Source organism: Chiroxiphia lanceolata, chromosome 5, assembly GCF_009829145.1.
Source record: "Chiroxiphia lanceolata isolate bChiLan1 chromosome 5, bChiLan1.pri, whole genome shotgun sequence".
Classification (NCBI taxonomy): Eukaryota; Metazoa; Chordata; class Aves; order Passeriformes; family Pipridae; genus Chiroxiphia; species Chiroxiphia lanceolata.
The window spans coordinates 75,423,573-75,445,706 of NC_045641.1; the positions used below are offsets into that span (position 1 = coordinate 75,423,573).

General features: G+C 42.9%; 1 long non-coding RNA gene across 1 annotated transcript in view; it reads left to right on the plus strand.

Annotated features, from left to right (window-relative positions):
* The window catches only part of LOC116786540, a 155,595-nt gene extending 134,072 nt beyond the window's left edge, over window positions 1–21,523 (plus strand). The window contains exons 10-14 of the long non-coding RNA XR_004356987.1: window positions 41–122; window positions 8,579–8,656; window positions 9,640–9,756; window positions 19,203–19,294; window positions 21,331–21,523. This is a non-coding gene — a long non-coding RNA (uncharacterized LOC116786540). The remainder of the gene's footprint in view (window positions 1–40; window positions 123–8,578; window positions 8,657–9,639; window positions 9,757–19,202; window positions 19,295–21,330) is intronic.
* Window positions 21,524–22,134: the final 611 nt, after the last annotated feature.

Here is a 22,134-nt window from a genome sequence, read left to right on the forward strand (position 1 = left end):
CAGTGGTTGTATTGATGAAAGGCTTTGCTTTTTTTTAAAGGATCAGCAAGAAACAGTGATGTTTTTAGTCATGAACGTGGCAGGACCACCGCATTGGACCAAACTGCCCAACATCATTTCATGTGAGTTACTAGGTAGTTTCAAACATGCTTGTTTGCCCCAAGATAGATAGAGGGGGAAGGTCTGAAAGAGATTTTTGGTTCCAGTTGAACAGTAGCCTCCACAGATAGGTATTTATATGATAAAAAATAACTCAGTGCAAAGCAAGTTTAGTTGAGGTGAAATTGGAGCCAAAAGCGCAGATGATGTGGACACGGATCACAGGTTACAGAGTTAAGACATCTGGATTTCTAGTCAATTCTCTGAAGGTGTACCTAGAAGTTAATAACATTTGGTTTCCTCTTCCAGGATAGCATTTTTTTACATGGTGTCTGAAATCTGGCTTCCTTGGGGGATTAAGAAGTGTTTTTCTGTTAATTCAGAAGTTGAAAGTACCAGGCAGCTTATGGTAGTCCTTCCCAGCCTTATGCATTTATAGCATTTATGTCTGTGTTTTTGTGATGTGTACATGTAAGTGCATCCTTCCTAGGGACAGCTGTCCCAACATGCAGGATTCAAACAAGACATTTGTGTTAAGACTTCTTTAAATTATCTGCTGCTTTGATAAACCATATCTTAGTCAATACCTGAAAGGATTTCTTTGAAGTAGCAGTCAGGAGGGCTCGTATTTTCTGTTTGTCTGCTTCCCTAGGTCTCTTCCCATTACGTGTTTCATTTTAACAGGCAGCAAGCATGTTCTGCTTCCTTGAGATGCCTGCATGGCCAACATCTGGAGAGCAGCCATGTGGGCGGTTCCACATGGAGTTTTTGGAAACACCATTTGCTGGTGGAACACTCTGGAGCAGACACCTCTTTTGGCAGAACTTTATTGCCATCTATTTTTAGCTGAACTCTCAAACATCAGGTTACTGTGTGTGAACCACCAGAGTGTGTCTTGCAGACAGGCACTCTGAGGAGAAAGGAAGACTTCTCTATGTGGTAGCTGAAGTGCTTGAGGTGAGTTGTCTGCACGTACCTTCTGCAAACTGCCTTCAGCTCATTAGTGTGGTGTCACAAACTGGGTTCAGAGCTGACAAAGAAACGGGAAGGAACGTGGGACTTGCACTGTCCCTTCTGTTACTCTCATGGCACATGGGACATATAATGAACTGGGGAGGACAATGCTGGCCAGGATCCTCTGTTCTGAAATAGCAGGCATGCTGTATTCCAGCAGCAGAGCACACAGCTAACAATGCCTTCATTAATAACTCTCTTTTGGGATCTCTCAGCTGAGGTCTGCAGCTTTCCAAGAATTCCAAGAAGGGCTGTTGACTGTTGTTGTGCCCAAGGCCAGGGAAAGGCCTAGAGTTCCCCTAAACACCAGGGCAGTGGAGTGCATGGGAAACTGTGTAGATTCCCTGCAGAATCCAGCCTCCCTTTCTGTACTTTCACTTTTCTCAGCAGTTCACGGAAGCAGCTTGTTCTTAGTGATGTTGATACCCATGTTTTTGTAAATTTTTGCACATCTATGTGTCAGATAAACTTATAAACATATAGAAGTTTAATTTACCATACTTAGATGGCACAAATGAAAGACTTAATAGGCCTCTTACTAAGGTCTGTGGTTAGTGTGTGTTGAATTCATCCTACAGTGGCATATGTTGCTTGTTTGAGTGGCAGAGGGCAGAGTGTCACAGTGGAGCATATCAAGTGTCTGATCCTTTTCTGAGCCTTTTCTGAAAAGGAGCTCTTGGATATAGAAAGAGCGTGGCACTCAGGAGACTTGAGTTGTGTTTGAGTATTTGAATGGCCATTTGTGCAAACTATATCGTCTTTATACAACACAGTTGTTTTAAGCTCCAAAACACATAAAGGACCTTCGTGAAAAATCTCATTTTCTTTCATGAAAAGTCTTGAGGTTATTTTTTATTTGATTTTTTAAATTATTTTTAAGCAAGACTCTTCCCCTCTGAACATAGATTGCAAGTAGTTTGCAAGCAATTAGTTTGTCCAGTGTTTGGACCCTCCAAAGACCATTACAGAGCAGCAGTGGGAATGTAAGTTAGTGCCAGGTGAAGGGCAGCTTTCATTCCTTTACCACAGTTCATGTTAAAGGGTCAGAAATATCAGCTTTTTAAACAGAATTGTAAAACGTACTGCCTGTGTTTCCAGAAGTGAAAAGGCTTGCTAACATGCAGCATCACCTCTGTTAGGCTTCTTGTGGTGATGACTTTTTACTTGGCTATTTTGTGTCTGATTGTTGCTTCTTCACATTACTTTACCACAGTCATTCATTTAAAAGATCTCGGGGAGAAAACCTCAAACAAATGCCAGTATTTAAAGGTCATTATCATTGTTTCTCCGTGATATTATTAGTTGTGATAACATGGGTAGCTTGAGTAGATCTACTTAAGATCTAGTCTGGTGTTCTGCTGCAGCTATAAACCTCTAAAAATGAATGTTGCATACTATCCCAGCCTTGCTGTCTCTGTGGATCACTTTGGGGTGACAGACCTTTCTGAAAGCATGTGTTACTAGAGAAGGTACAAATGAATTGTTTGTGTATTCCCACATGCCTTATTAAAGCAGTCCTATGTATTCTGTTCTCCTTTTTCTCTAGGTGTTGCAGTATACTTAGTTTACTTACTTTATCAGTTCTCATGCAGTGTGGATAGCTGAAGTCATGACAATCCTGTTCATCCTTTCAACTCTAATACTCAGTAGTAGGTTATGTTTATGTTAGAAAGATCATAGTTTCTCTTACATTAATTACCAAGTAGGTGAGTGTTATAATTGTTATTCAGAGCCTGGATGATTCATTATTGATAGAAAGTGGTGTTCCTTTCTTAAAGGAATGGAGGCTGTTCATTTGGAATGTTCAGTGTTACCGTTGTCTTTCCAATGACAATGATTTGGAGTTTGGTTCCATTTCCAGCAGTTAAGGATCATTCCAGCAAAAAATACTGGTGATCCACAGTGGGGCACTCTCAGTATCCAGCAAGATTTGGGAGTGTTCTGGGATTGTCATACCTCCATGCATTGATGTTCTTAGAGGAAAAATTACTGTACTGTGGATTTGGTATGTCTCAGGTTATCATCCACATTTTATTTAACGGTGTGTGGCTTTTTTGGTTGTTCTTGTAAACATACTTTCTATGTAGTGTTGATGCTGCAAGACTTGGAAAACATTTCCCCAGCACCATAAAAGATTGTGGAAAATGTGTGTTTGCCAACATAACTAGTATCCAAAAATGATGCATGTATAATATATGGGCAAGGAAATATTTAAATGTAGTAGGGGAAGTTAAACTTTTATATTTCTTAGGTGTTGTGTGTTTAAACATTCAACTTGCTGTATAAATTCTGGAATATTTTTGTTGGTTCTTTTTTCCTCCTTACTTAACTATTTTACAGGCTCTGATTTTCTGGCCACAATAGAGCAGACAGAATTACTTGATTTTGAGAACCTTGTTAATTTTATGGCCCATTTTCACATGGAGATCAGCTTTTATTTCCCCTCTCGCTCTTTATCCTTAATTCAATTGTTAGTAAGGTTTACTGAGCAAAAACACTGGATGTATTATGGGAAGAAATCTAATCAATGCAGCACCAAGGGACAGTCCTCCAGAGTCCTCCGTAGTGGCTGTGAGCCAGACTAGAGGTTACTACGAGGTTACTCTGTCTGACTTTCACCAAAATACCCCGTGCTTGTGCAAAGGCTGCGGCCGCCCGGCCGTGTGTAACAGAAGCCTCATTTATACGGCTCCCAATGTACAGATACACCTGTTGCACAGCCCCGGCACACAGCCCGGGTTTCCCCTTTTAAACACTTTGCATGTCTGTCTGCATTCCCTGCTGTCTGCAGTTGCTGTGCCGTGGCACTGCAGGGCAGCTCCAGGCAGCGCCCTCGGGGAATGCAGAGCTAAAGAAAGGGCTGGCAGATGTCAGCGGGCTTTGCCAAATGCTATTCTCCCAGTTAGATAGTTTGAAAGATTCATTGGCTAATCCAGACTTTGTGATACAAAAGTATCCTCATTAGTCATGGCTTTAAGTGTGCATTTCTTTAATGCCTGCTCCTTTTTCAGGTATTGATGCAGAGAATTGCATTGACGTATGTGTGGGAAATCTTTATTTGTTTGGCAAGACTGCTGCTCACCTTCCTCCCAAACCCCAGCCCTCCTGTCTGTAGCATTTAAGTCCTCTTAGAGCTTAACTCTTTGAAAGATACAGTACTTCCCTAGGGCTTTTATCTGTTTTGGCTCTGAGTTCTAATAAATCATTTGGCAGTAAAAGATAAACTTTTCCCCTTTGATGAAATATTTGTTAAGCACGTTCTAGAATATAGATTTACCTCAAGAGCTACATGTCTTCCTTGTTAAAGACAAGAAAAGGATCAAACCCAATATCAGATACAACTGCTGACTCAGCACAGGAGCAAAACTTTGGCATACCCAGTGAGCTATGTATTTTGTGGTTATGCAGCTTGGTTTTCTGACCAGCACGCTGGGAACTGTGTGTCAGTACTTCTTCTTGGCCCTTGCCATGTTTTGTGTAAAAGAGCAGTAAGTTCTCACGAAAGGTCTGCTGTTCCCCCAGCAGTCCCAAGGTGCTGTGATGTCCTGGGGCCCCGCCCGGAGCCAGCAGTGGGTGTTACCTGCACACAGGTGTGTCCCAGGAGCAGTTCCAGGAGTGCTGTGGCTCCTGTTCCACTGGGAGTGCAGAGCAGTGTCTGTGGCAGCCACATCTGCGATTGCATTCACAGCTTTCCCAGTTGTTTTCACAAGGCACGGCTGATAATGGCTGTGGTTTGGGTTTGTTTCTAAAGCTTTCCCGTGGAAATTTTTGATAAGGTATGAAGGGTCCTAGCACCAGATATTGATGGCTAAGAGTAGGCAGCAGTTCTACTGACATTGTGCTGCAGTCAGAAACTCTGGAGGAACTGAATTAGCACTATTTCAGTTTCAGCACTTCTGTGTCTGCAGTGATGTTGTTCCTGCAGTACCACATTGCAGCATTTGATTGTGAATTGTAGCCTGAGAAGTATGTGGCAGCTTCAATAATTTAAACAAAACTTGGAGAAACACAGTCTCCTCAGTTAAAAATCCTAAGAACATAAGATTTAACAGTCTGGGCCAGACCAAGGGTCTGTCTGGCCTACTGTCTTGTTTCCAGCAGTGATTAGTAGTGTAGTTATGGAAAAAATACAGGTGGTAGGTGTATGGAATAAATAGGCAGAAGTGCTGGTTACTAAGTCAGTCACTGCATGTGGGAAATCCCCTGGAGTGTAGCTGTCACAGGTCAGAGCATTCTGAGGTGAAAGCCTGGGTTTGTGTGGTTGGATCCACCATCACATCCCGGGCATATGGACCATCCTGTCAAACGCCAGGCAAGTCTGGGGTGAGGTCCCTGTGTTCCAGCCTTTTACAAACCATCTGTTTGTTATGGGCATTCATCTTCAATGGCAGTAAATACAGCACTGTTGAAATGCAATTAATGACTTGCTCTTAATTACTTTTAGTGACCTGCTTCTTTCGATAGTGGATTTGATTTGCCCAGATTATTTCTGTATTACTTCATCATAGACCCCATTCCTTTAGTCTTTGAAGGTGTTTTGAGGACTTGGATTGTAGAAGCAATTTTCTGTTGTTACTTCAAGTGGCATTACATCACAAAAATTTGCATTTTGCTCAAGTGATTTAGTAAAATTGCAGTCAGGTTGTAGAGCTTATGGGCATAGGAAATAGCTATAGTTACCACACCTACGGTGTCTTCTGCAAATATAAAGTATTCCAAAAAAGATTCATAGCCAGCACTTTCCTAAAATGGGATTAGTGGTGCCACTTCATAAAGATCCTACTTCAACAGGGTTCCAGTCAGTCATGTTGTTGGGGTGGGGGGTTTTAATCAATTGAAAGGCTAATTTCTCCTTCCTTCCCACAAAGTAAACACCTTGCATTGCTATACAGTAAGCTGGGGCTTTTCCACCTTAGTGAACAGCAGATATCAGTTCTGCAGTGTTTGGCACTGCACCGCTGTCATGATGTGTAAGAGTTAAAGATTAAAAATAGTGAGTTAAAACAGCAGTCCTGTTGTATCAAAACTTCCATGGTGAGGGGTGGCTTATCCCATTGGCCTTCAAAAATATGTACTGAGGCTAAGCTGAAGCAGGGACCCCCCTTTCCAGTGCCAGCCAGTGATGGTTGAGGTTCTCTTTAGCACCCTCTTTTGGTGTGTTGCATTAGTAAGGAACCACCAGCTCTGTGACAGACTATAACTGCGTGTAGACTTGCTGAACTCTGTGTGTGGGTACTGAGTACCTGCTCCAGAGCTGCATTGGTGTTAGTTCTCTGACTCTCACGCTGCATCACTTTGCTGACTCAAAGACCACAGTTAATGCACTCCCACTGTTTGCCTCTCCTTTTGCTTTTACTCACAATGTTAAAATACAGTTCTTGCTAGAGAATATTGTATTTGTATTTGTACCTGATGCTCAGTAGTGTCTGGCAACTGCTGCTCTTCTATAACCAATCTAGGAGAGAGGGTTTTCTTCCTAACTCTCTGGAGAAGGAATTTAAGACCCAGCCATGAAAACACAACATGACTGAGTAAAGTTCTTCATGTCTAAACATTTGCAGGATTGTAGCCTACTGTAATAATGGAATAGTCTGAAAACTATGTCTATAAAGTCTCAATATGGCACTGTATCAACACAGTATATGTTCTTTATACACCCTTAAGGCAGGCAAGTTTGAAGAGTTTCTTTATCTATAGCATTTCTATACCATCTTGTGTCTGGACTCTTTTCTGCCTGCGTGTTCCCATTGACCACATGTCTGACTGAGGCCAAAGATTGTTTTCCTGTACATTTTTGTGCAGTACCTATATTCTGTTTTAAGGAAAAATATACACATACATTTTTCTTCTTTATTAATAAACGAAGTGACAATTTAAAATAAATTCTTTCAGCTGTTCGGAATGGTACCCAGATGTACTGACACATTTCAGAGTGAGTTAAATAGGCAGAAAAGCATTATATCACTAACAGAGCTGAGGAAGAGGAGCTGGTCTCTGACCACTAAAGCAAAACAAAGCAGTGCTAAGATGGTGGCTTTGAGGAAAATAAGCCAGACTATTCCAATGCTTAGCTGAACTATGGAAGTAGCAACAAAAGAGAGAAAAATCTTACCAAAGGAAAATTGTGGGGCAAGCATAAAGGTGTACTGTGGAGTGAAAGAGCAATACTGAAACAGGTGGGAAAAAACCAGAAAATCAGCTCAGGACATAAAGCAAAAAAAAGGGGGGGGAAAGGCTTATGAAAGCCCTAACAGTAACATGATTGATATCTTCACAGAAGGAGAGGATTGGGATGAGGGGGGAATAGGCATTGGTATGAAGACCTATCTGATATCCAAGCATGGGAATACCAGTTTGAAGTCTTTACCTCTCCTGGTAGATGATGTGAGAATCTCTGATGCCTTACTGCATTTCATTCCAAGGCCAGGTATCACCTCACAGTGGGTAACCCAAACCTAACTTTTAGGATGCTTAAGTCTTCACAGGGCTTTGCTCTCAGACTTGGCAGTGAAGAGAATATTCATTTGCATTTAGATCTAACTTAGGTGCATGTGCAGGTAATTGTTATTCCTAAACTGCTGCTATGGAGAGAGAACAGGAGAGAAGCTCTTGAGGGGAGAGGGTCACCATTTGTAGAGTCCTTGTGCCATTGGAGTTGTTGTTTATTACAGACCTTGGGAGTTATCTCACCTTAATCCACACCGAGGGCATCTGTGGGTCTCAGTCCCTCTCCCGTTCTCGTGGTGGGGCTGTGGCAGTGTTGTTTCACATTCCCCAGGGTTCTATTGCTGTCACCATACTAAAGGAGAGCAGCAGTTGTTATTTCACCATCCTGTGTGTATTTGTGTATGTAAGAGTGGCTTCTAATACTTGACCCTGCTTACGAAGCTGTGTAAAGGTATTACTGACACAAGTGCATGAGCAGGAATGTTGGTGTCCCTGGCTACTGAGACTGCACTGCTGAATGCTGTGTGCTAAGAGTGATTTATACCACATATATTGATGGCCATGCTTGGGTGGTTAGTCTGAGCACAATTAATCTTTTTACTAGTAATTGGTGTAGTAATTTTAAAGGACTGAAAACAAGAATGATACTCAGGAGTAAAGGTTGAAATATTTTTTTCTGGTAACTTTTCTTTAAACTTGCTTGGCTGTGAAAGTAGAGGAGACTTTTTTACTCAAAGCTTTCAAGGTTTGCTGCAGTTAGATTGAATAGTTTCAGAAACCTTGTCATAGTGCTTCCCTGAGGGTAAAGTCATTCCTCTGCAAAGTGCCATTCATGCCCCACTTACCCTCAGTTAGGGCTTTCAAAATAACTTTGCAGTGGGACACTGGCCTTCTGCTGAAACACATTCCTCACCTGCAGGAAAGGCTGTATTTGGTATCTGTATGTCTGTTCTTTAATTTTTCCATCATAAGGATAACATAAAATTTATTATTTTTTCTTCTTTCTCTTTGGAAACAGAAAGAATGACTTACTGGGGAGCCAAGTTAGAAAATGAAAGAAGTGAAGATTGGTCATCTCTGCAGAGGAAATGACAAGGTATGCATAGCAATCACACTGGAGATTCATTTTTTGCTGGTGCTTAGGTCTTCATGGTAGATTACTTCTGGCAATAAAGTTTAAAAATAGTCCTCAGAAACCTTGGGAAAGATGTTTTGAAGAGAACTTTTTCTTCTGTGTGATTGCCAAAGTAAGCAAAGTAGGTATTTATATCTTTATAAATATCTTTGAGATACACCTTTAAACTCATTACTATGCTGAATTGTAGCTGTGTTTCTACAGGTAAATGGGAATCACATTCATGAGTTGTTTTTTTGGCAGAGATCAGTAAAAACAACTGTTCTCCCAACTCTAAACTGAAACCCCTCCAGATACTATCAATGGTCATTCTTGAGACTTTAAAATACTTGTTTCACAGGCTCATTTAAATCACTGTATGCTCAGTGCAGCAGTTGTACCATTTTCTCTTCATCGTTTATCACCATTACAGGATGTGCTTAGTACCTATTTTGCACTGCATTTAAAGAATGTGTCCTTTTACATTTGTCATCCTGTAGATTTGTAACTTGAGGGATGCAAAATCAGCACTACCAACTCCTGCCTCTCAAATATTTTCAGTAAAGTGAATGTATAATATTTAGCCATGGCTGCTAAGAGACCAGACAAGGCTATATGCCACTTAAGTTCTGAGGTGAAATGTTACTTCAGTGATGCATAAAATTTGTATTGACCATCTCCCCAGCATTGAATTGAACCCATTAATAAATGAGCCTCACAATATCACTGTGAGCTAGAGAACTGTGATCTGTGTTTACCAAGGGGTAAAATGGAGCCCCGAGGGCTGTGTAACCCCTGCCAGTGCTGCAGGAAGTGCAGGATGAGCCAGCAGTGCAGCCCAGCTCCCCTGGCCTGCCATCCTGCCTGCACAGCCACCCCTGCACTTGGTGTTCTTGTCCGTGTGCTCTGTTATCAACAGCCACACGGTCTCTGGGCACAGTCTGAACCGTCCAGTTCTCCTGCAGAGTAACTTCAAACACAGCTACTGTGACCTGTGGCTCCTTCTGGTCCATAAAGAACTGGAGACACAACACAAACAGGCCAGCACAGACAGCACCAGATGGCCCTCAGAACTGGAGCAGGTCAGCACAAGGTGACCACAGGGAGAGCTGCTGTTGTGACCTCCCTTTCCAGCTTCTTGTGTAACATTGAGAGGAAAACTGTGCAGATCTTCCTGTAGTACTGAGAGGAACTGCTGGTATAGGGCCATCAGTGCTTTCCCTTTTGTAATCCTGCTAAATGTCTCTTTGATTTCCTTTAGTAAATGTCAGGTCACATGTTGACTGCCTGCATTCTAAAACTGAAGTATAAATCATCTCCTCAAGTGACAGAAACTGTCATTTTTCCTTGCAAAATATTTTTCTAACTATATCTTATGTAACTGTTACAGTTGTTGACATTTTTCTAAAAAGCCCTGTTGGTTTGACACTCAGGATTCAGTATGAAGCTGTAGACTAGGATAGAGAATTCTTTTGCCTTTGCTTCTATCTCTGTCCCATGAGCGGAAGAAAGGAATATTACACATCTCTGAGTCATGCTGTAGAAAGGTATTTTATTTTTAATATCATTTGAATTTTAAAAGAAGGAGAAGGATAAACCTTAGCATAGGTGAAACCAGGAGTTAATATGCCTCAGTTATAGAAAGTGGCTATTAAATTTTGATGGGATGCTATGACTGATACTTCAAATAAAATGCTGGTGTAGCAATGTGGGGAGTGTCGATAATGAGTTGAATACTAGAGAAAGGCTGTTGATTTTTATGGAAAATATATATAAAAATACATGATCCTCAACCAAAGGCATTCATGTGGATACATCTATTGAAAAAAATCAGACTTTAGACTTCTTATGTCTGTCTTGGCTTGTGTCTACAAGAAAGCAGCCCCATATAGCTGTGTCTTGGCATAGATATGGGCTGAAAGTACTTGCTCACACCAGATGTTTTATTGTGCCTAATTCCTGCCCAGCTTAAGGGTGATACTCGAGCATTAATAATCTGCTTTCCCCCTGCTCTTACATGCCTGCAGAAAACTATTGATGTGTCTTCCTATTGGGTCTTTCTTAGAAGAAATGGTGCAGAATGTAGAATTAGCTGGTGTGAAATTCCTCCTGGTAAGGCCTTTGACTTTTGGCTTCTGCTGGATCCAGCTGAGGGATGAAAGAGAGAGCTCTTGCAGGTATTTCAGCTCTTCACCTCTGCTAATCTCACCCTCATAAGAAGTAAATTGTTCTGGAAAAATAAGTTCAAGAAACACTTGTGTTCCTTCTGAGGGAATGCTGCAAGGATGATCTGGAATGCCAGGACTTCGCTCTTGAGTGGGTCCATTAATCCTGCATCCAAGTCCAATGTTTAGTTAAATTTTAAGCAAGCTAGAGAAGTTTATGGTAAATGCAGGGTATTTTCAGACAGGTTTAGGAGCCTGAAGGTGTCCCTATGGACAAAACCAGGATCTGAATTGTTTGGTTAAGTATCCTGTGGCTGCCAGAGAACATTGCTGAGTCTAGAAAAGAAAGTCCGATCTTGATCTAAATATCTCTGCTTTTTGATGAGAGACTGTCTAATAACCTCCACAGCAAACAGCTGAACTCCACACAGAGACATGTCAGAAGGGACGCTTTTCTCAGCTGAAAGGAGGAGTGAAGAGTGCCCTCCTCCTTGCCATAAAGGAAGGCCAGACTCCCCACAGAGGTTAGAGCAGCCTACCTTGGCATCTGTGACATCTCATGATCATGAGTTTGGGGTTTGTGGAATCCCAGTTTCCTTCTTGTCAAAGCCAGAAGTAGGAGGTGGCCCCCAGGAAACAGATGCCTTGTGTCAGATGCCCCTGTTAAATGGTCTTAGCACTGAAGATTCTCAAAGCTGGTTCCTGGACATTACAATTTGTTCTCCTCAGCTCATGGAGGCAGGAACATAATATTTTACAGGTGTGGAAGTGAAGCACAGATATGAATGCTTTAAGATATGTAGCCTCAACAGATAGGGGTGGATCTTTAAGAGCATTCAGTGTGGGTCAGCTCAACATTTTCAGGGAGACCAACAGCTTAGTTGCAGTTTGCCTTTGAAAAGTCTGATGAGTTATTTTAGCATCTAAAGAAGCCAGGAGAACTGAAGTTATTTTTCTAAAAACTTGGTTTTAATAAAACAGCCTGGAGAGATTAGAGAATTCAGAGGCTTTCTGAGCAAACAGCAGGTACCTGTAAGAAGCTGCCTTCATTTTTGGCCAGGAAATCCAGTGGGGAGTGCAGAGGGGCAGTTTACTGATCATACATGAAGAAAGATGGGGGGGGATGTGGAAGCTGAAATGGATAATGGTGCTAATATTTCTCTAGGTTTGTATTCTAACCATGTAAATGACAGTCAGGTCACAGGTGGCATCTTTTATGTGTCCTGCAGCCTCCTGAGCTCCTCCTGCCCGGTGGCCTCGTGCAGTGACAGCCTTGCTCTCCTGTTCACTGGGCAGAGCACTGAGGCTCCTCCACAGCACCACTGCTGTGCCTGTGCAGGGACTGGGGCTCCTCCACAGCACCACTGCTGTGCCTGTGCAGGGACTGGGGCTCCTCCACAGCATCACTGCTGTGCCTGTGCAGGGACTGGGGCTCCTCCACAGCATCACTGCTGTGCATATGCAGGGACTGGGGCTCCTCCACAGCACCACTGCTGTGCCTGTGCAGGGACTGGGGCTCCTCCACAGCACCACTGCTGTGTATATGCAGGGACTGGGGCTCCTCCACAGCACCACTGCTGTGCCTGTGCAGGGACTGGGGCTCCTCCACAGCACCACTGCTGTGCCTGTGCAGGGACTGGGGCTCCTCCACAGCATCACTGCTGTGCCTGTGCAGGGACTGGGGCTCCTCCACAGCACCACTGCTGTGTATATGCAGGGACTGGGGCTCCTCCACAGCACCACTGCTGTGCATATGCAGGGACTGGGGCTCCTCCACAGCACCACTGCTGTGCATATGCAGGGACTGGGGCTCCTCCACAGCACCACTGCTGTGCATATGCAGGGACTGGGGCTCCTCCACAGCATCACTGCTGTGCCTGTGCAGGGACTGGGGCTCCTCCACAGCATCACTGCTGTGCCTGTGCAGGGACTGGGGCTCCTCCACAGCACCACTGCTGTGCTTGTGCAGGGGCTGCTCCATGGTGGGGGAGTCCCACAGAGACCAGGGCAGGGGCTGCCAGGGAGGGAGAGGGGGTCAGCCACAAAGTATTCATCGTTGCAGTGTACACAGGAAAGAACCCCATGGCTGGAAACAGGGTTTTCCTTTAGTGCTCTCTGTGCACTGTGGGTTTGTTGGCTGCAGAAAAGGTTCTGTACAGTGTCGATTCTCCAAAGCAGATGGCAAACAATGATTAACCGGTTCCTTCCAACTGCTCACTAATGAGCACACTCCAAGTTGAACCAGTTATTCATATTGAATTAAGCTTTAAAAAAAATCATGTACTTAGGAGCATAAATGTTCTCATCTAAATGGAAACTTTCCCAGAATAGTGCACTTGGGGCTGGATGGATGTCTTCAAGCTTATTTCTAATGGTAGAGGATATGAAAAAGTAAATGATAGCAGAATATGATTATAGTTCTTAATGTAATTTAAAATTATTCCATTCTAAGTGAAATACTGATGCACAGGGGCAGGACCTCTGACCCACATGCATTTGCAAGCCTCTCCTACGCAGAAGTAAGTGTCTTGTATGTGGCTGTTGAGACTTACTATCTTGTCTAAAGCTTCTTTAAGATTTGAGTGGAAGCACTGCTCTAACAGCAGTATCAGGGATTTTAGATTTATGGCATTAAGAGCTAATGGGAAGCACATTTGCTGTACATTCACATTCCTAAGCTGTTTTACTCACGGCACTTCAAGGCCAAGTGAGGCCTAGGATAGATGAGCTTTCGAATAAAAAAAAGAAAAAATGTTTTAATATGGATAATTTGAGAAATGGTGTGTGTACTGCCACCAGCGAGGTCATACAGAAACAGGCGGGGGGCAACTGTGTGGGAAGCAGCTCCATAGTGAGGGATCTGGGGGTCCTGGTGCACAAGTAATGAATAGTTACCTCAGCATTTTTCTGTATGGCTCTGCCTAAAGGGAAATCACAGCTTCACTACATGATAGCAAAATTCTGATTGACTTCACGAGGCTCTGCATTCTGTCAGCTTAAACGGGGATCACTGGAGGGTTCTTCAAAGTCAGATAATGGTTTTAACTTGTGGAGAACTTAAGAGAATGTTTTGAGTTCTTCTGAAAGTGTATTTCACAATATCAGATTCCTTTAGCATAGACACATTGAAGTTATGCTAGTATTGGAAACAAAAAACCCCAGTATGTCCTTTCAGCTTTGTGCCTGTGTTCCTGTAAGCACAAGTACTTAATTGAGTTGCTCCAAAAAAAAGGGGCAAACTGCAGTGAAGAAAAGCTTCCTTCTGGTGATCACCAAGTAAGAAAGTATTTCCAAACTGTTGGCCGGCTCTGACATCTAGAAAGCACATCTTAAAAAGAAAGACCGTGTAAAAAATCCAAACTTTATCACGTGTACTTGCTTCCAGCCTGGAAAAGCTTGCTTTTTACAGCCAGGATAAAACACATAACCTGCAGTGTACACATCCACTGCTGTGGTAGGGCATATGTTGGTTTACTGCGTGTCTGACGAGGGGGAAGGGGTTTGACACAGCTTGGGCTGGCTGGGTATAAAGGCAATTGGCAGCAGAGCATATATAGCCCTGCTACTGTTGTGTTTATGAGATAAAAAATGTTCAGGGTATGTTTCCTCTTCTTCAGGAACCAGGCTATTCTAGTTCATAAAGTTGCATATGCTATTGATTACAATATTTTTAACTGTGTGCATTGTATGTGAGTATAGATAATGATAAACTCACACTGGAGTCCACTTGGCGTGTAAAAATTTTATGCAACTCTGAGGAAAAGTTGCTAAATAGTTATTAAAAAACCATTTTGGAAACTGAGGGGCCTGTTTCAACAGCCCAGCCTTAATCCTTTAATGCACTCAGTGTTTTGGATGAGTGCAGGTGTACATGTAATTATGAATTTAAAATGGTCCAGGAATATTTAAGAACAAAAATACTGCCAATGTAGTAGAGGCTAATTTCTGGAAAATAATGGCTACAGAACCATTTGGTAATTTTCAAGCCTACCCTTCCAAGAGAACAATCTGGATCTAAGGAGTGTCTGTTACAGGTTATTGCCAATTTCCATGTTTGGCGTTTGTGGTGGATTTTATACTAATATTAATAATGTGGTTTTGTTTCTCTTCCTCTTACATTTTAACCCTCAGAACTTGTTTTCTTTGCATTGTTTTCTGTGTAGTGTGATGGATTTTTATATACTTGTAGAGAATCTGACATAATACATTAGTCCAGTAGCTGGAGCATTAAAAAGCAAGAAACATAAGACTTGCCATTCTGAGGGCTGCTAACACTGCTTTTAGGATTGGGGAAGATGTTTTTTTCCAGGAACACTTGCGTGTGTGTGAATCCAGTCCGTGACACACACTGTGGTTAGCAGCAGCTTTTGTGTGTCATGGCTCAGGTTCCCATACACTGCTGACAGTTTGCATATTCGTGAGAGCCATGACATTTTCCTGCATCTGCTCTTATCACAGATTCCCTTTCAAAGCAGCACTTCATTGATGTAGTACACTGACACATTTTACATATAATTGCTTTTCATCTGGTTGCATGATTATTTTGTGACACCTAGTGGATAAATTGATAGTGGTGCTGCCTTAAATTGCCTCTGTTTTTTTAGATTCTCTTGATAGATGTTCTGGCCTGGAAACTCAGTTCCCATCTCAAACACAGAGGCTCTCTTGCTTTCTTACTTTCACTACTTTTTTTTTTTCTCTTTAACTTTGCTCGTGGATTAACTTGCTCGTAGCCGGGTGAACAAATACCCAACACCAGTCTTGAGGAAATTCCAAGAGTCCCAAAACAGTACAAGGTAGGAAACATTTGAAAATTTCATGGTATGGTTTAGTCAGGACCCCTCTGTGTGCAGCCTGGGATCTTCATATGACATCTTTTTCTGCTGCATCACCCTTGTTTGTGGTGTGCTTGAAGCGTGCAGTTCCATTAAGAACTAAGCATGCACTACCTAAGGTTATAAAAGGTTGCAGAGAAGTACTTATGTTCACTGCCCAATGAGGACTCTTAGAAATACCCATTCTTTAATGTTCTTAGAGAAGGAAATCTGATAAATAATGAAAATATTATTTTATACACACAAGAATGTTTTCAGAATGTTTACATCAAGAGACAGAGTCTAGAAATGCCTTAAATGCATGACCTACTTTCACAACTAAGATACATCTTGCGAAGTAAATCTTAATTTACATGTCATGGATTCTGTGCCTGCAGCTCCTTTCCCCAACAGGAAAATACTGAAATACTGTCCAGTATGTTTGCTATAGATGCTGTGTGATAGAAAAGCAGATGTTTTTATACAACTCTATTTTTTATGCTGGTAAGGGAGGGGAATCAATTATTTCAGTTTCACTAGGCCTTTGTGCTGTATTGGTAAGTTGATACTGCCAATGGGCACGTTCCTGTCTTCAGAGAATGTATAATCTGCTCCTTGCCAGACTGATTGTAAATTTTGAAATCTTTGGCATCCCAGAGCAGGCGCAGAGAAATGGCTAGGATAGGATTTTAGGAGTTTTTAAATAGGAGCTAAAAGAAACTGTAAGGCAGATGAATTAGGAGATGAGGGGTTATGTATTTTTCATACGTGGGGAATTAGAATGGAATTGTGCAGACGACATGAAGAAATTGATTCTAAAGACTGTCTTCAAGATTTTAGGTTTCAGCTTGTCACTATTCCGAGAAAATGTATTGCATATTTCAACTCCCAGGAGGCTTCACAAACAGAAACTGTAATACTGAACTATGTCTTTAATACCGACTGAAGAGGCACTCCTTCCCTGGGCTCTTCCCAGCCAATCATCCCAACAGTTCTCCTGTGACTTTCACTTATGTAAAATTAGGGCCTGTGGCAACAGCATCATGAATAATGGACACAGAGTCTAACACACCTCACGCTCACTGCCACCGCTTCGAGTCCCTTCGGGAAGGTTTAACCAGCGAAAGCTTCAGCCTGGGGTACAAAGCCTTGCCCTGGAGTGAGTGTGTGGCGAGGCCTGGCCACCCGAGGGGGCCGAGAGGGGCAGTGCTGTGTGCCTGGCGCTCGAGCCCTGCCCTGCCAGCCCTGAGGAGCGCCCGCTGTGTCAGCGGTGCGTCGGTGGCACCGCCCGCGCACCCACACACGGGCACATCGGGCCCTTTTCAGGGGCTCCCCCTTGCTGTAGGATCGTGTGACTGGGCTCTGTGTGGGCTGGGGAGCTCGCTAGACTGGCATGGGCCCTCTCCGTGCCTGTCACCTGCAGCAGGGAGAACTCCCAATGGAAAGTAACTGAGCGGAGCAGAGGCAAAGCCAGCGTGACAAAGGGACTTGTGTGTGCTTCTTAAATCATACCACAACTTGGGACAGCATCAGAGGGTGGTGACAAAGCTGTTGCCATGCACAGAAGTCAGTGCTGGTAACCACATAAGAACAGTCACCGAAAGGCAAAAGGGAACTCCATAGCAGTGTTGTCACGGCAAATTCCTGGAGGTCCCTGGGAGCTGGAGGTGTGCAAGAGGCAGGGCCCAGTTCTGGCGGCAGAGGAGGGGGATTCCAGGCAGGGTGCGAGGTGGGGAGGCCCCGCAGCTCCGGAGGCAGGGAGAGCGTGTCCCTCGGCTGGTGCGTCAGGGCCTGGCCAGGCCGTGTCCGGGAGGGACATGGGAATGTCTGACAGGACAGACATTGCTCCTGTAAATGGCCTTGTCTGGTCGGGGCTGTGGCTTCACACCTTCCCTGCCCCCCAGAAGTAACCAGAAATAAGCAGGCTGCTGCAGTTTGGGTTTGCAGTGCCTGTACAAATGCCCTCTCTGGGTTAATGTATGTGAACATCAGGCCTCTGCTAATGGATTGTCAGATTGAACGAAGCCCACTGGCTTGAGCCCAAATGCAGTCCAAACCCCAGAATGTTGTTCTGCAATGGAAATGGATTTTAAGCTTGTAACAATATTTTAAAACAAACATACTACACAGATTGGTGATTTCATGCCAGCTTTCCATTTAATGGTATCCACAATTTCCCATGCTGCGGGTCTAAAGTGATTGTGACAAATGGAGTTTGTGAAGGATGGATTCTGCTTCTCTGCCATCATACAAAGCTTATTCTTGGTTAGCACTTGAGTGCTTCATCCTGTTTGTGGTGATGGCAAATGTAAGTGTGCATTAATGTAAATACAGAACTTTGGGCAAAATCCATGTAACTCTAGGTCATTCAGAGCTTTGGTCTAATCCTGGCTCCCAGACTACCAATTCCTACTTGCCAGCTGCTCAGTGTCACTAAAGGCTAAAATTTAAAATGGAAGCCTTATGGGGCAAGGGCCAGAGGACATTTTTCTACCAACTATAGTTATTGGCAGAGCTGCATTCTGCAAAATGAATTTTAGTTTCTTGTTGAGGCTTACCCTGACAGACATTCCTTCTTGGGGCTTACTTAAGTTTGAACTTGCACATACTAGTTTATTGCATGTCTTTATAAAGAAAATTTTCAAGGAATTAGCGTGTTGAGATTGGGAATGGTGTTTTTTTAAAGAAGACATGACTCTAGTTACTGGTTTCTGTCCGAACTGGAATAAATAACACTTCCTCGGAGGTGTCACATAGGCTAGGTGTGACACTGTATGAATTGCACATACTAAAAAGTGAAATCTGGTTGCCTTAAAGTTCAGAGGGCTTTTTTAAGGTTCTCTATATAGTAAAGGGGGTTTCCATCCAAAAATAATTAAAAACATTACTCAAATATTGCTTGTGAGAGTATTTACCTGGAGAGAGTGGATGACTGTGATCGTGACTGCTCTCTGCATCAGTGACTGCGCCCAGCTTTTTGCTTTCATGGGTTTGAGGGGATGTGGGAAAGGTGCAGTTTGGAAGAGCTGGACACTGCATGTCAAACCAAAGGGTGCTCCGTTGAAGTGTCCAGCTTTGTGTTCAGAGTTTAGGCAAATCCAGGTCATGTCAGCTGAGTTAGGCGAGTCCAACTCTTTCAAAAATGTGGGCCATTGCTCAGCATCCTGAAATGAGTGAATATTTGGGGGGGGCGGGATTAATATTTCATTTTAGTGTGATCTGTGTCAGTACAATCCTCCTGACAGCATGGAGATAACTGATGAATGTGTGGCAAATGCTTACTCTGAGAGGTGTTCTATGCCCCTTTTCTTCCTCCTATCTCTGACTGCCAAGAGAAAATAGAACTGACATATTCTCTTTGCTCCTTCCCTAACAAAAAAAAATCCCTAATTTGTCACAGCGTCATCTTTTCTTACTGGGCTCATCTCCCAGGTAATCCAGCCCTTGCACTTTTGCTTTTACACACGGGAAGATATCAAGAGTACCTGTAACATTTGTTTTTCACAAGATGCACCTCACTTACTCAGTGGATTCTCCATTTGCACACAGGTTTCATCTCCCCTGGACTGTGGCCTCACCCTGATTTCTGGGCATTAGGATCTGGTGGTCCTCACCTCTGCCTTGGAGACCTCAGACATGCAGTGAGTAATAAACTTTTGGAGTTTATTTTTTAACCATGTATCTCCTGAAATGTTTATTTGCTTAGGAACACAAGTGCAACCTACAGAGCAGCCAGTGCTTAGCCCTGGTGTTATTTCTGTGTTAGTGGAAGCTTTGAGGTATTGAGTGTTTCATCATCCTCTGGAATACCAGCTTTTATGGTTTTTTTAGCATTCAGAGTAGTATGTAAATAGCAGAAATGAGTGCAATAGAAAGATAACAATTTTGTCTGTGTAGATACTGCAGTTTGCATAAGCAGAAGACATGATCCCACATCCCAGAAAAATGAGGTGTGTTTTTGATGGAAAACTGTCTTTTCCCTAAAGCATTCTGTTTTGAAGCATCTGTTTAACTTGCAAGGCAATTCACAGCAGTAGGGCCATGGAATGCCCAGCACATGCATAGAGACCGGGCCTGTGATGGTGCAGAACACCTTTGATGTCAGCCTGGAGGAAATCCTGTGCACCTCCACAGAATGGAGGAGGAGGCTGTGCAGGCTCAGTCCTCTGAGGTTTTCCCATTGTGCCTGCCCGAAGTTCTGGCAGAATCTGTCCTGTATCATTAAATTACAGGAAAGTTTCACCACTGGGCAAAGAGCTGTTGTTTGCCATTTTAGGAACAGCTATATTTAAGTGATGGGTAAGACCACGACACATGTTGTACTTCACAGGCATCACAACATCTGTGTTTGTAGAATATTTTTTGCTTCTTGAAGATGCAAGGCAGTGTGTCATTTTTGTTATATTCAGCTAAAAATATATTTTAAAACACTGTGTGTGGAGTTTGTCATACACAGATCCAAGGAAACCGAATCCTTCCCTCCACCAAGAAATTTCTATGTGAAATCTCCAGGGAAGTTCCCTGCCATGATACTGCTCTGGCACAGTCCTACCCGGAAAGAAAGATGTGGCAGTTCAGTTTGCTGCCTGATCCAGGCCCTGCTGAATTTGTCAAAGCTGCCCTTGGCTGCAGCACCCACCACAGCAGATCCTCAGCCATTGGCCCCACAGTGCTCTTGCCAGCAAATGTTGGTGACATGTTCAGTCTGTGGGAGCAGAGTGGTGACTGCACCACTCGGGAAGCCAAGGTAATTGTTACATGGAGAGGGACTGGATAGCTCTGACCTGTCCTGCATCCAGCCTCACACCTTGCTGGGGAATGTCCCCACCTTGGAGGGGCTCCAGGCCCTCTTCTCCCCTGCTGTGGAATCACAGTGCCCTTGAGAGCACACGGCATTCCCCTTCCTCCTGGGAGCCTTTGGAAATCCTCTGGAGGCTTTGGCTGGAAGGTGCTCGGAGACCGCAAAATGGTTGTTCTGTGCTGTCCAAGAGCCTGTTCATTAGTAGGGCTTTTAATTGTATAACAACCCTGCTTTAAAACTGTCTGCTTCCCTATAACATCACAGAAATAGCAGACTTGGTTGGCCCTGTGCCTTTTTAAAAGTGACTGCCGAGGTAGTTATTAACATCAGTTCCAAGACATTTTTCAGTGAGCAGTGAGAGTTGGAATATGGAAATGTCATATTTTTCCTAGTATTAAACAGTTGTTAAACTAGAAACATAACTCTTGCCAGATAGTTATTTCTTGTGCCTGTCGTCTTCATAGAAGGAAAATGAACACGCATTTTTCTTTCATTAAGTATTTTAAAGTTCATCCTTGTTTGGTGATCTAAGTCAATTAAAATAAGTTTATGAGCAGCATGTGAGAGCAGAAGACTAATTAATTTTAGGTGTTGGATAAAACACATTCTTTTCTGGTTTTGTCTGCTAATGAGTATTACTAATACCCATAATAACAGACCTTACAGAAAATAGTATTACACAGAGTTTATGGTACTTTACAAATAATTATCTCAATATCTTTATAAATTAACAAACTACTATTTTTGTGGGAAAATATATATTAAGGCAACATTACATGAGCTGCACCTAGAGAAAAGAATCTTTAAGATTGTTATCACAACAAATAAGAGCATCCTTTAGAAATGGTTAATAAAAGTTCACCTTTTTTTTAACAGGGCTGAATATTTTTTGCTCTCTCACCTAGCACTGCACCTGAAACTGAAAGTGAAGTCCAGATATATTAAAGACAGGCAATGAAATTCCTGGAACATACTCAGGGTTTCCAGAAGCTTGCCACTGTTTGGATCTATCTTTCTGTCTTCTTAGAGTCCCTGGAATCAGCTGTAAGTGTAGGTTCTTCATCCAAAATTCCCTGTTGTTTGAGTTGGTTGGGTCTGTGGGGTAATTTGGGCTTTTCACTACTGTGAATCATCCTTTTAGTGCCAGACTGGTCCTTTGAACTGGTTTCACTGTACCATCCAGCATAAAGAGTTGCTACTCTGAAGAGTTATGTTGTTTTAATCCTTCCACTTCAAAGTAAACGCTTACAAAAGTGTCACTTTGAAGTCAATCACACAATGCACAGCTTTCCTCCAATTATATTATGTAATATGGTTCTGTTGATATAAGCATAGGGTTTATTTTACACAGAAAGCACTTCCTGAGAGGTGACTGCACAACTCACAGGTTGCTGAAATGGCACAGAATTTTAGCCAAAGCTCCAATGCAAGTTCTTGGCTCTTAGGAAGAATACTGAGGTCTCTGACTGCATGCACAAAGATGATGTTTATTTTTAAATATTTTATCTAAGAACCAGAGGCATGGGGTAGGCTGTTTTTCAGAGGATTATTCTGAGAGCAATTGACTTTAAAACCCTTCAGTACATAGAGAAGACTGTCAGGCTTTCTGCTGGAGAGCTTTCCCAAAGGATTTCTTTGACAGTGGTCAGGGAGCGGCTTCTGCTACCAGTCGTGCACAGT